Consider the following 12971-nt stretch of genomic DNA (forward strand, 5'->3'; position numbering starts at 1 on the left):
AAACTCAGAAAAAGCTAAAACGTACTTGGCATCTGTGGAGGAGCAATTTAAAGGCACCTCCAAGGTTTATGCCAGCACACTGATTCAGAAGCTCCTCAACACTAAGTATAATTATGGGTCTGGTGGCATAAGAGAACACATCATGATGATGACAGATATGGCTGCCAAACTCAAGGGCCTGGATATGGAAATCTCTGAGGGTTTCCTTGTCCACTTCATTATGACCTCTCTCCCTCCTGAGTTTACTCCTTTTAAGATAAATTATAATACTCAGAAAGAGAAGTGGAGCATGAGCGACTTGATCGCAATGTGCGTCCAAGAGGAAGAGAGGGTGAGGGCTGAAAATAAAGATTTTGTGAATCAAGTAAGCAGCCCTAAGAATAAGAGAAAATTCCAAGGGGATTTCAAGTCTAAAAAGAAGTTGCATTTCGTCGCTAAACACGACAAGGCAGCACAGAGGGCGCCCAAAGCATTTGCTCCTTCTGCTCCTGCCTCTCAAGAATCTAAAGATGACGGATGCCACTTCTGCCACAAGAAGGACCACTACCAAAAGGATTGTGTTGGTTTCCTGAAGTGGCTTGCAAAGAAGGGTAATGATTTCATAACATTCATTGATGAATCACTTTATGCTGATTTTTCCCTTAATTCATGGTGGATTGACTCAGGTGCCACTGTGCACGTTACCAACTCCTTACAGGGATTCCTTACCGCGAGAACATTAAGAAAGGGGGAGCGAAGTCTTAGAGTGGCCAATGGGAAGGAAGCTCAAGTTGAAGCTATCGGATCCCTTCCATTAGTTCTTAATAATGGCTTCACTCTTAGATTAAATAATGTAGTTTATGTTCCTTCTATGAGGAGGAATCTCATTTCAGTTTCGATGTTAGATGATGATGGTTTTCATTGTAATTTCGGAGACAATAAATGCATTCTTAAATTTAATTCAGATGTTATTGGTCTTGCCATCCGACAAGACAAACTTTATATGCTTCCTCTTAATGAATCCCCTGTGACGATGAATATCTATGATGTAAGCCATAAGAGAAAGAGAAGTACAATTAATGAGACTTCTTCGAAACTGTGGCATTGTCGTTTAGGCCACATTTCGAGGGGGAGAATGGAGCGTCTCATTAGGGAAGAGATTCTCCAACCCTTAGACTTCTCCGACTCTGACCACTGCATAGATTGCATTAAAGGAAAATACGTTAAGCAAATAAAGAAAGGGGCCACTCGAAGCACAGGATTATTAGAATTAATTCACACGGACATATGTGGTCCTTTTCCTGTGATATCAGTTGACGGTTTTGATTCTTTCATTACCTTCACTGATGATTTCTCCCGTTACGGCTATATCTACCCTATTAAAGATCGATCTGAATCTCTCGATAAATTTAAGATATTTAAGGCTGAAGTAGAAAATCAGCACAACCTGAAGATTAAAGTAGTGAGATTGGATCGCGGGGGAGAATATTATGGGAGGCATACCACATATGGGCAAATCCCTGGTCCTTTTGCCAGATTCCTTCAGGAAAATGGCATAGTAGCCCAATATTCTACACCTGGTGAACCTCAGCAAAACGGGGTAGCTGAGCGACGCAACCGCACGCTTATGGACATGTGCGAAGTATGCTCAACTATTCTAGTTTACCAGTTGGACTGTGGATGGAGGCACTTAAGATAGCCACACATATTCTTAATCGGGTTCCCAGTAAATCAGTTCCAAAAACACCATATGAATTATGGACTGGAAGAAAACCCTCTTTAAAGTATTTACGTGTGTGGGGCTGTGCAGCTGAAGCTAAAGTCTTTAATCCACACATTGGGAAACTAGATCCTAAGACAGTTAGTTGTCACTTTATCGGGTATCCAGAAAGATCAAAGGGATATCGCTTTTACTGTCCAGATAGGATCACTAAGTTTGTAGAAACAAGACACGCTGTGTTTCTTGAAAACGGGGATATGGAGACAAGGGAAGTTGATCTTGAAGAAAAACGGGTTTATGTTCCTACTCCACTGATACAAGAGTCACACATCCCTGTGCCTCAGGTGGTTGCACCTTCAGTAGAAACTAACGTCAGTACACCCCCTGTTGAGGTCTCTGAAATTCCTAATGATATACCTAACGATGAGCCTCAGCAGTCCCCTGCAGCACCTAGTCCTTGTCCTGCAGTGCATAATGAACCGATCAGGAGATCACAGCGTGACAGGAGACCTGCCATCTCGAATGATTATGTTGTTTATATGAATGAGGATATTAATGACATAGGGAAGACAGAAGATCCCAACTCATATAAAGAAGCCATGATGAGTAAGCATTCGTCTGAGTGGCTTAATGCCATGAACGACGAATTAAAATCTATGAGCGATAATGATGTGTGGGACCTAGTACAAATTCCTGACGGAGCCAAAACAGTAGGCTGTAAATGGGTCTACAAAACAAAACATGACTCTAATGGGAACATCGAAAGGTTCAAAGCAAGGCTCGTAGCTAAAGGCTTCTCGCAAAGAGAAGGAATCGATTATAATGAAACTTTCTCTCCTGTATCAAGTAAAGATTCTTTCAGAATAATTATGGCGCTTACAGCGCATTATGATTTAGAGCTGCATCAGATGGATGTAAAAACGGCATTCCTTAATGGTGACTTGGAAGAAAATGTTTACATGGCTCAGCCAGAAGGTTTTGTCATGAAAGACAAAGAACATTTGGGATGTCGCCTTAAGAAATCAATTTATGGTCTAAAACAAGCGTCTAGACAGTGGTATCTCAAGTTTGACAAAGTCATCAGAAATTTTGGCTTTAAAGAAAATGAAGTTGATAACTGCATTTATATAAAGTTTAAAGGGGGAAAATTCACCATCTTAGTTCTTTATGTGGATGACATCTTATTGGCCAGCAGTGATAAGGATATGCTGTTTGAGACCAAGAGATTTCTTTCCTCTAATTTCGATATGAAGGATCTCGGTGAAGCCTCTTATGTTCTTGGCATTGAAATTCATCGAGATCGGTCCAAAGGAGCATTAGGTTTGTCTCAAAAGGCATACATTGACAGAGTACTAAAGAAATACAATATGCATAAGTGCTCTGCCACGCCTGCTCCTATTGTTAAGGGCGATAAGTTTGGGACATATCAATGTCCAAGGAACCAATATGAAATTGATCAAATGAAGACGGTTCCTTATGCTTCAGCTGTCGGAAGCATTATGTACGCTCAAGTATGTACGCGCCCTGACTTAGCTTTCGTGACCGGGATGCTTGGCAGATATCAATCAAATCCAGGACCGGACCACTGGAAAGCCGTTAAGAAAGTCCTTCGCTATTTGCAAGGCACTAAGAACTACATGCTCATATTTAGAGAATCCGATAACCTTGAAGTCTTTGGCTATTCGGATGCAGACTTTGCGGGGTGTGTAGACACTAAGAAATCCACGTCAGGTTATATCTTCACCCTCGCTGGAGGAGCTATCTCGTGGAAAAGCTCCAAGCAGACACTTACAGCATCTTCAACGATGCAAGCTGAGTTTGTGGCATGTTATGAGGCTACCGGGCAGGCTGTATGGCTAAAGAACTTTATCCCGGGACTAAGAGTGGTCGACAGTATTGTAAAACCACTCACATTATACTGCGATAATCAACCCGCAGTTTTCTATACGAGTAACAACAAGTCGAGTGGTGCTGCCAAACACATCGACATTAAGTATCACGTTGTGAAAGATAGAATCCAGGATCAAACTATAAGTGTCAAGCATATAAGCACTAAGTCAATGCTTACGGATCCGCTCACTAAAGGCTTACCACCCCATATTTTTCGTGATCATGTTGCCGGCATGGGGTTATTGGAAAGTCTATGATTCTGGATAAGAGGACCATTATGCCAACCACTCCCATTAGGAATAATGAATTTCCATTTCGAGATGAAATAGTGTACTATGGGTTCTGGGTTTCAGTGGCATTTTATGAGCCGCTGTAATCTTTTGCCTTGGTGTGCTATTTCATTAAGAATGGGCTTATGATGTTAGCCTTTCAATCAAGGGGGAGAATGTTGGAATTGATCTCGGCCTTATCCCTGACGTGACCGAGATAAAAGGAGGACCGTTTGCCCTCCATGCGCTCTGATCGGGAGCCCCAACCAACAAATGGTGGTGGTCCTACCTTGTGCTGCGCTTGATATAAACCAGGGGGGAGTCCCGTAGGGCATGTGACTAGATTTTCGCATGTTAGGCTGATCTCCTCCCCACAACTCTAATCCGATCCTAAGAGAACGCAGTAAACAAGGTGAAGGCTACTGCCGCCTCCTCATCCACTACGTGCTGGTGATCGACTACATCGCCCAAAGCTTCTTCATCACGCCGGAGACCACTTCACCATCATCAGATGGCGTCACCGAACTCAGGTAAACACCTCACGCTTTCGCACTTAGGGTGTTTGATCTTAGAGCTAGCTATTATGTTGATTAAGTGAAGCTTTAAGGTCTAACACATACTTGATGTTAAATTTTTTTTGGCAAAAAGGCTGGAGCCACAACCCATGCTGGCCTGATCTAAGCTCCATCTCTAGCTATAGAGGAGTGGCAGCTGGCAGGGGGACTTGAGCTCCTCTCCCCCTAGACCAGCCGCTGCTTGTAAGCCTTGTGGCGGTTGAACTGATGTTTATGCTACTATTCCTTTTCGAAAATTGGTGAATCGTCAAGTTTTTTTCAAGATGATGATTTCGTTGTTCTTAAGATGGTGATTTCTTCAGTAAAGCAAGACCAACACTCCGTGGTCACATCGATGCAGGCTTCCCCTAGGTTACCTGTAGTCGGCTCGGCTCCGAGACCCCACCCCACCCCACCCGCCGGACAGATCGCCGCCGCGGCCCGCTCGGCGGTCTTGCGCTCGTGAAGATGTACTACGAGCAGAATACGTGCTCGCACCCCGGTGCACGTGGACCTGGCCGAATCATTGCGCGCAGATCGATTAGAGCAATGGCGCCCATGTCGCGGCAGAACACAACAGAGCGGAGCAGTTCCCTGGACTGGACCAGCACGGCGGCAGCACCACATGGTCTCGGGAATTCTGGGTGATGCGCGGGCGCCGCCCTGGACCGGTGGACCACCGGACCAATCACGCGCCGGAATGGCTAGCCGCGTAGAGGTAGCAGAGCCAGCCAGCCAGCCCGCTCCCCTGCCACGCCGTCGTGTGGGCCGCCGGCCGGGATCCCCTTCTGGCCGCGCCTCACGTGCGCATGGTGGCTGTACGTCCCAATGCATGCATGCATGCATGCGCCGGGGAAACGACGAGCGCACTGTAACTTTCGCGGACAGACGTACGGACGGCGGAAATGCAAGCCGGTGGCGCAGCATCACGCGGCACAAGACTAAGTAGGGTCCGGCTTGGGAGCTTCCGTCTAACCGAGAAAGCGGTTGTAACAGTTGAATTTTGTTTGTTGATTTTTATAATAAATTTTTAATTTTTTAGCACACACAAAAACTAGAAAAATCAGTGAGAACTTGTTTCTGAGCTTTTAGTTTATTTAAGTCACAATCGCTTTTTCAGCTAACCAAAAGCAAAAAAAACTAAGATAAAAACTAGAAATTTGGATAGCTTCTAACTTTTTTAAAAAAACTAAAAAAAACCTATCTAAACGGGGTAATACAGTACGCCGCTGATTCTGCAGTGGCGAAACTAAAATCGGAATAATGATGATTCAAACATGATCAGAATAAATTAAAATTTACTCTAGTTCCTATGCACCCTTCTAGCTCTGTTTAGTTTTGTCCTCTTGAGTGCGTACAACAGAGGTGTTAACGCATGCATGCATGCCGGCACGCGGCAGGGCGCGTACCGACCGGTTCAGTGCACGAACAATGTACGCACACACGTACTTACATGTATAGCGCATGGCGTTACGTCGTTGCATGACGTCAGATCTGTACGTATTAGTTACTCTACCTTAGTTCTTTTTTTACTTGGTTTAGGATATTGTTGTGGTCTTCAATAAATATATTTAACTATTATTTTTATAATTATTTTTTAGTAAAAGCTAATAAATTTAGATGATGTCAAAGTATTTTTCATGATAAATTTATTACTATTATTTTTATATGTCAAATCTTAATAGTTTTGTGTATATTAGTAATTAAAAATTTTAAAATTTAACTACAAGTTCGATTCGTACGTCGCATCTCCATTGCACCCGGCCAGCCGATACACGTATCAATATATCATCATGTAACGAGATTCCGTTGGCCATGCATGCACATATCGTTCGAGCGCCGGTGCTTTTATCATCTATTCATCTGCAGAACATATATACAGCATGATAGTACTAGCTAGCTATAGTCTGACGTTTCTGTGTGCGGATCTTGTCGTTTCTAAGCATGCTCAATTCAAATTAAGGCGCGATACAGTAAAAGTTGAGGTGCAGATCGTACACAGTTCGGTACACACTCCGTGGAGCAACCGTCGATTTTAATTCTACCTTTATTATTATCACAAGTTTATTGTTTATAGTAAGAGCATATTCAACAATATAGATAACTGTTACCTATAAGAGTCGTATATGTCACCATTAGATAATATAATACTCCCCTGTCCATTTTTATAAGATATATTTTGATTAGAAAAAAAATCAAACTTTGTAAAATTTGATTAATAATTAGTTAAATTATATGTATGAAGTATACAAAAGTTATATAAACATATTCATATTTTAAAGTACTTTTAATTTGATGTTTTTTTAGCAATTGACAATATATTATAAGAGAAATTAGCGATCAAAATTTATTTTAAAGATTTTTCTAAAACAAGACACACCCTATATTTTTGAATGGAGGGAGTAATTAACTTCTCTAATAGTATAACTATAGCAAATTATTTACTGATCAGTAGCTAGCATTTCTCTCTCTGAATTCATTTTCTTCTTCGCATAAGCAAAAATCTGATATGGCATCACTTATAGCTAGTTGATATGGATTATTGGAGATGCTCTTAGGGACTGTTTGATTGGACTGAGACTTTTCCAAAAATTATTATTAAAAACTATTGTTTATAGAAATTTATTTTTGAATAAGCTTTTGATGCTGATGAAATATATAATATATGTAATATTTCGTGAAACATCATCCCTCGTAAGCTACAAAACTCCTCTAGATCAGTTTCTGACTTCTAGTAATAATAACAGTTTTTACATCTTAAAAGCTATTTTTAGAAACGGATTGATTGGTTCAGTTTTTTTTTCTTATAACAAAAGCCAACAGAGCTACAGCTAATTTTGCACCACCATCATGCACAGTAACTATCCTCATCTAATTTCTGTAGGACCATCTTGCTGGCATGGTTCTTGGTTCCGTAACTTCCGTTGCTATTGGCATCGTTTTCACCACGGCCGGCCGCCGGCCGTGTCGTAGGATCCATCCACCAATCCTCTGAGCGCCGTCGCCATTGTAGCTAGGCCGACTAGCCTGTCAGTCGTAAATTCCACATCTTTCAAAATGTTTGCTTTTACCGATCTACTCTGATCAGGATAGGCATCGAAGTCTGGATCTTTTCTTGAAGTACACTCCTTTCTCTCGGTCTTAACAATCCCACACGCTTTTATGCATTTTTGGCCCTAAACCTTGGTGATGTATTTGAGTCCTTTTACAGTCATCAGAGGTACATTAAGATACTACCACTAAATTATACTCAAATACATTGAAGGAGGTATCAAATTTCAGTACCTCAGAAGGATGATAAAAATACTTATGGATTTTAGTCGATCTCTAGATGTAATAGTATTGCTTAGTTGCATCCTAGACAGATCTGGAACAAATTAAACCGATCTGGACCAAGCGGTCGCCCTTGCTTAGTTTACAACGATTTAGTGAAGTGTACTCTCTTCATTGATTTCTCTAACTTTACTCTGTCTCGTGGTACTACTTATGTTTGAGTAACTACGAGCGGAAAAGTAACTTCCTGCATTGTTTGATCTTAATCCTCTGATCTAAAATACGGAGTATAATTGTTGTTCGGAACATTGACATGGTCTCCATTTCAAGATGTCACTTTAACAAACAAGTTTTCAAACGAAAGAAATATATTGCTAATCTAGGTAATTCTTTTGTCGGGGATAATACATGACAATGAATCCAATATATCGGCCGATGGATGCGCTGATCAACGTTTCTTGAGGTTAGATTTAGTAGACTCAAGAATACGAGGATTTTATCTAGAGTTAGACCTTCTGTGAGATAATAGTCATACATTATGTGTATTTTCTTATACATTGGATGAACTTATTATATAATATATTTTTTGCCTCTTATTCTGCAAGCCGGGTCCTTCCCTTCATATAACAGGAGAAAAGATGCACATACAAATGGATCGTGCCAAACTCGATGGCAGATCTACACCTGATGAATCCAACTACTCCTAACTTATCATGATGAAGGATAGACACGCACGCCCTGCTTTGGTCATTCTGCATGCTCTGTCACATCACTGAACGCCGTCACGCTTATCCGCGAGGCCATCTCGTAGCATTAAATGTTTGGTGGTTAATGCATCATCACGCCTGCCTATGACCTTGCTCACGAATAAAGAGTGTTTAGAGAAGAAAAACACTTGAGTGTGTGACATTAAATGTGATTCGACTGGTTATGTGAGTACCTATCCTACAACCAGCAGGTGTTGGTCGCATGGTTTTGCTCTATGATCAGGGGACTGGTCACAGGAGCCCGGTCATGTTCATAAGGTGAGACCATGGTCTTGAGGATATCTATCCGTCGGCAAACACTTGGTAGCATGGGGCCCACCTGGTGAGGAACCCATTACCTATTACATCGACAATAGCCCCTAGACTTCATCACGGATGTGATGAACCGAGTTGTTTGCCGTAGTGTCTCGCGGTCGCCGTGCGACGAGTGGTTGTGGTCGTGGTCGGGTCCGATCGCACCACTTGGGACCCAGGTGAGCGCATGTCCGCCTTGGGAAGTGGTCGTTGACACATCCCGCCTTAGTGGTCAACTCAGGAAATCACATCCCGAGGGGAGGTTAAATGTCCGGAGATAGAGAGAGAACGTGGGAGGGAGAAAACGAAATGGCACTGGACTCGAGCCAATTTTGATTCCCCAAGCGTGACTTTTCAAAATTTGAAAGGATCGGGCCCTGCGGTGGTTGAGATACCACGATGACACTTTAAATTAGAGCGTTGAGGTCCTTCACGAACCTTTCTACCACCTCCCTTACCTCCACACTTCCACACTTAGAGCCCCTCGTTTCCACCTCTGTTCCTACCACCAAAGCATATTCCTCTGTCGTCTGATGACGCGTACAGGCAGCGAGCCCACCTTCCCCAAGTCCAAGTGCGATGCAGCGCGATTGAGGCAAATGCATGGCGTCAGCCTACTCACCTGCCACTTGCCCTTGGGGTATCACTCTGGGTAGAGCACACATGCTCGTCACTAGGGGGAGGTTGTGATGTTCATCTATTTAGATGAACATGCAAAGTCTGAAGCCAACTGTTGATTTGAGCATGCAAAGTCTGAAGTTCGAAAAACTCACTCATGACAATTATACAACTTTCACAATCCTCGTCCTTAGCCCTAGACCTAAGCAACTCAAGCTCAGACAATGAACATTCTAGCCTAGATTTGAATTCCTTAACCTCTCAAACTGCTTTATTAAGTAATTTATTCTGGCTAACAAGAGCATCATTCAAGATATCAATCTAAACAGAAAGCTGGTCGGAGGAAGGTGATACCTCAGAATAATCAAGCTTGGGGTCGCTGGTCGTAGGAAGTTGATACCTCAGAAGGAACAAGCCGGGTCCTCCCCCTTTTATATAATAGGAGCAAAAATATCCATACAAATAGACCGTGCCAAACTCGATGACAAACCTACACGTGATGAAGTCAACTACTCCTAACTTATCATGACAAAGCCAACTACTATGATGAAGGATAGGCATACACGCCCTGCTCTGGTCATGCTGCATTCCTCGTCCCATCACCGAACGCTATCACGCTTGTCTGTGAGGCCATCCCATATAATTAAATACTACGGAACGGGTCACTACGCCACCACGCTTGCCCACAACCTTGCTTGCCGAAACGGAGTGTCTGGGGAAGGAAAAAACTTGAGTGGTTGACATTAAATATGATTCGACTATTTAGATGAGTACCTGCCATGCGACCAACAAAGGCTGGTCACAGGGTTTTGCTTTGTGATTAGGGGACTCATCGCTGGAGCCTTGTCTTGGTCACAAGGTGAGGCCATGGTCTTAAGGATATTTATCCACTGGCGGACACTTCATAATGTGGGGCCCACCAGGTGGGCACCCCGTAACTATTACTACGTGAAAAACTGACAAAGGAGACACTATATAAGTGACAGGTCGTCAGGATCTATCACTAAGGAAACTTTAGTGACTGGTCCTGCTATGATCCATCACTTATGTAGTTTTGGGTCAGGATCAAACTATGCCCGTCACTTATAATAGATCATCAGTGATGGATCATAAAATTATCTATCATCGATGACATAAGTGTCAGGTCAAGTTGTAACCCGTCACTTATGACCAACTCATCAGTGACAGGTCATCGTAGGCCAGTCACTAATGACAGGTCAAGTTGTAACTCGTCACTAATGACGAGATGACCTATCACTTTTTGAACTGTTTAAATCATTCACCAATATGTATAAGCATGCACAAGAGCCCAATGCTTTATTGAACAGTTGGAGTAGGAAAAGAAAAAAGAAATGTACATTGACTAAGCTATTGCAAAAAAGACAACAAGTTTTTTCATGATTGGAGAAAAGGAGTATCAAATTAAGCTTTAATTTATCGATGTTTCAAACGGTATATATTTATGGACATAGAGGGTTGCTAGTTACATGTGTTCAGTATGTGAGCATGCCTTATTGCCTTTCCATTCTTTTGTTATAAGAATTTTCTGAGAACTTTATCTTTCAGATTTTTTTCATTTTTATTTTATTTTTCTCTTATTTTTTCACCTCAACAGCACAAGAATAGGAACCATTATACACTTTTGCTCAATTTTGATGTAAGGGGTGATGGCTATGGATATAAATGTGCGTTCTAAAAATGGTGCAAAAACTTCAAGGGAGAGACTCAATCTTCCAAACCGAATGTGGCCTCGAAAAATTCGCCGATCCATGCAAAGTGACGAAGAAATGGATGTAACTTTTTTTAGATATCCGTAGAGTTAAAAAACATCGAAATTGAAGTCCTTGTGCAAAAGTTATGTCCATTTTACCGAAGGCACTTTGGGTCACCTCTCAAAATGCGATCATTGACACGAGATATCCTGAAATTCGTAAAATATTTGTACAAATTTGGATGAAGAAAAATTTTGTATGTAAATCAACAATTCATTGAATTCAATATCAAACAATTCGGCAAAAACAATCATCAGTGACTAGTCATAATCGATGAAAAAAGTTAAAAAAATAAAATATCTGGCTTCCTTCATAATGCACACGAGGGTTAGGTGGTAAGACAACTACACGTGCGAGGGTAGGTCGCTGGTTCGATCTTCATGGAATGCAGAGTATAAAAATAGTGTTAAAAAATATCAAGTGACATGTGACGAGTGATGATGGCTCTTGCGTGAGATAGCTCGGGTGAATATATATATATATATATATATATATATATATATATATATATATATATATATATATATATATATATATATATATATATATATATATATATATACTCTTTTCGTCTAAAAACACAAAAATCGTTAATCAGGAACAAGTCATAAGTGTTGGGTCAAAATTACAACAAGTTACTTATGACCTCATCAGTGACGGGTCATAATCTATCACTTATGATTAATTATCAGCAATGTGTTAAGATAATGGGTCTCCATGATGATTATCAACGGTCGCTTATGTCTTTTTTTTTTTACATAGTGTATTACACCGACATCTTTACATACAGAGAGAATATAATGAAGGAAGCTCACCTGACAACAACTATATATCACGCTCACAGTTAATCACTCTAGTACAATCCAATACTACTCCTACCAGCTAGTAGCTTTTGTACCCGAATGGGAGATTGATGCGAAGGTGATATGTCGTATAGGTAATCGTAGAGATATTTATATTATATCTATATTTATGTACTTTTAAATAATATGTTATTTTAAAAAATATCTATCATTTATATTGATTAGTAAGTATGTGACTTATTCATTGAAGTCTTTGTTGTATTATGATGTTATTCTAAATTGATTCTTGGTCATGTATCATTGTGATGATTCATAAAATCATCACATGTATTGATTGATGATTACGTTTCACAGATCATAGGTATAGAGATATCAGGTCAATAATGTGGACATTTATGTTAGGAAATATGATGTTGGATAGACTCACCTTGAGATACTATTAGGATTATTATTTATATGTGTCATCCGTTGTTATCTCAGATAGTATACTGCAAGATCCTTAGAACTGAGATCGTCATTGATTCCCGAAATATGTAGTGACATATTTTGAGGCTACCAAACGCTATTCCATAACTGGGTAGTCATAAAAGTAGTTTTCGACTTTATCATGAAATATGTCATGAGGTGTGAGCGATCAAGATAAAATTTGCTCATCTTTGATAATAAGAAAGATATCTCTGACCCCTCGAGGTACTTAGATTGAGAAAGTATATAGCCATGCCAATATTATTAAAGAGTTAATCATAATAAATTCACTACTTAATCAAGTGAATGGTCAAACTATCACAAAGGTGACACGTATCTTGCCTTAAGCTTGACTGATATCGTGAGGTGAAGGGATCGATGCATGTGTATATCAAGGCTCAGCCGATATGATCTTTGTGTATACTCGGGAGTCAACATGTCCTGCTAGGGACTACTATTGACTTCGGTTTGGAAAGGTTTTTCGAGTCATAGCCGTTTATATATGAACCTAACGGGTCACACACTTAATGAGTTAAAACAAAACGTACAAATTAGATTCTTATATGA

General features: G+C 40.8%; 1 long non-coding RNA gene across 1 annotated transcript; it reads left to right on the plus strand.

Moving 5' to 3' along the window:
- Positions 1-469: 469 nt before the first annotated feature.
- Positions 470-943, plus strand: LOC133899563 (uncharacterized). Its single transcript, XR_009906372.1, has 2 exons — positions 470-590; positions 698-943. It is a non-coding gene; the product is annotated as an uncharacterized LOC133899563 (long non-coding RNA).
- Positions 944-12971: the final 12028 nt, after the last annotated feature.

This window comes from Phragmites australis, chromosome 18 (genome assembly GCF_958298935.1).
Source record: "Phragmites australis chromosome 18, lpPhrAust1.1, whole genome shotgun sequence".
Lineage (NCBI taxonomy): Eukaryota > Viridiplantae > Streptophyta > Magnoliopsida > Poales > Poaceae > Phragmites > Phragmites australis.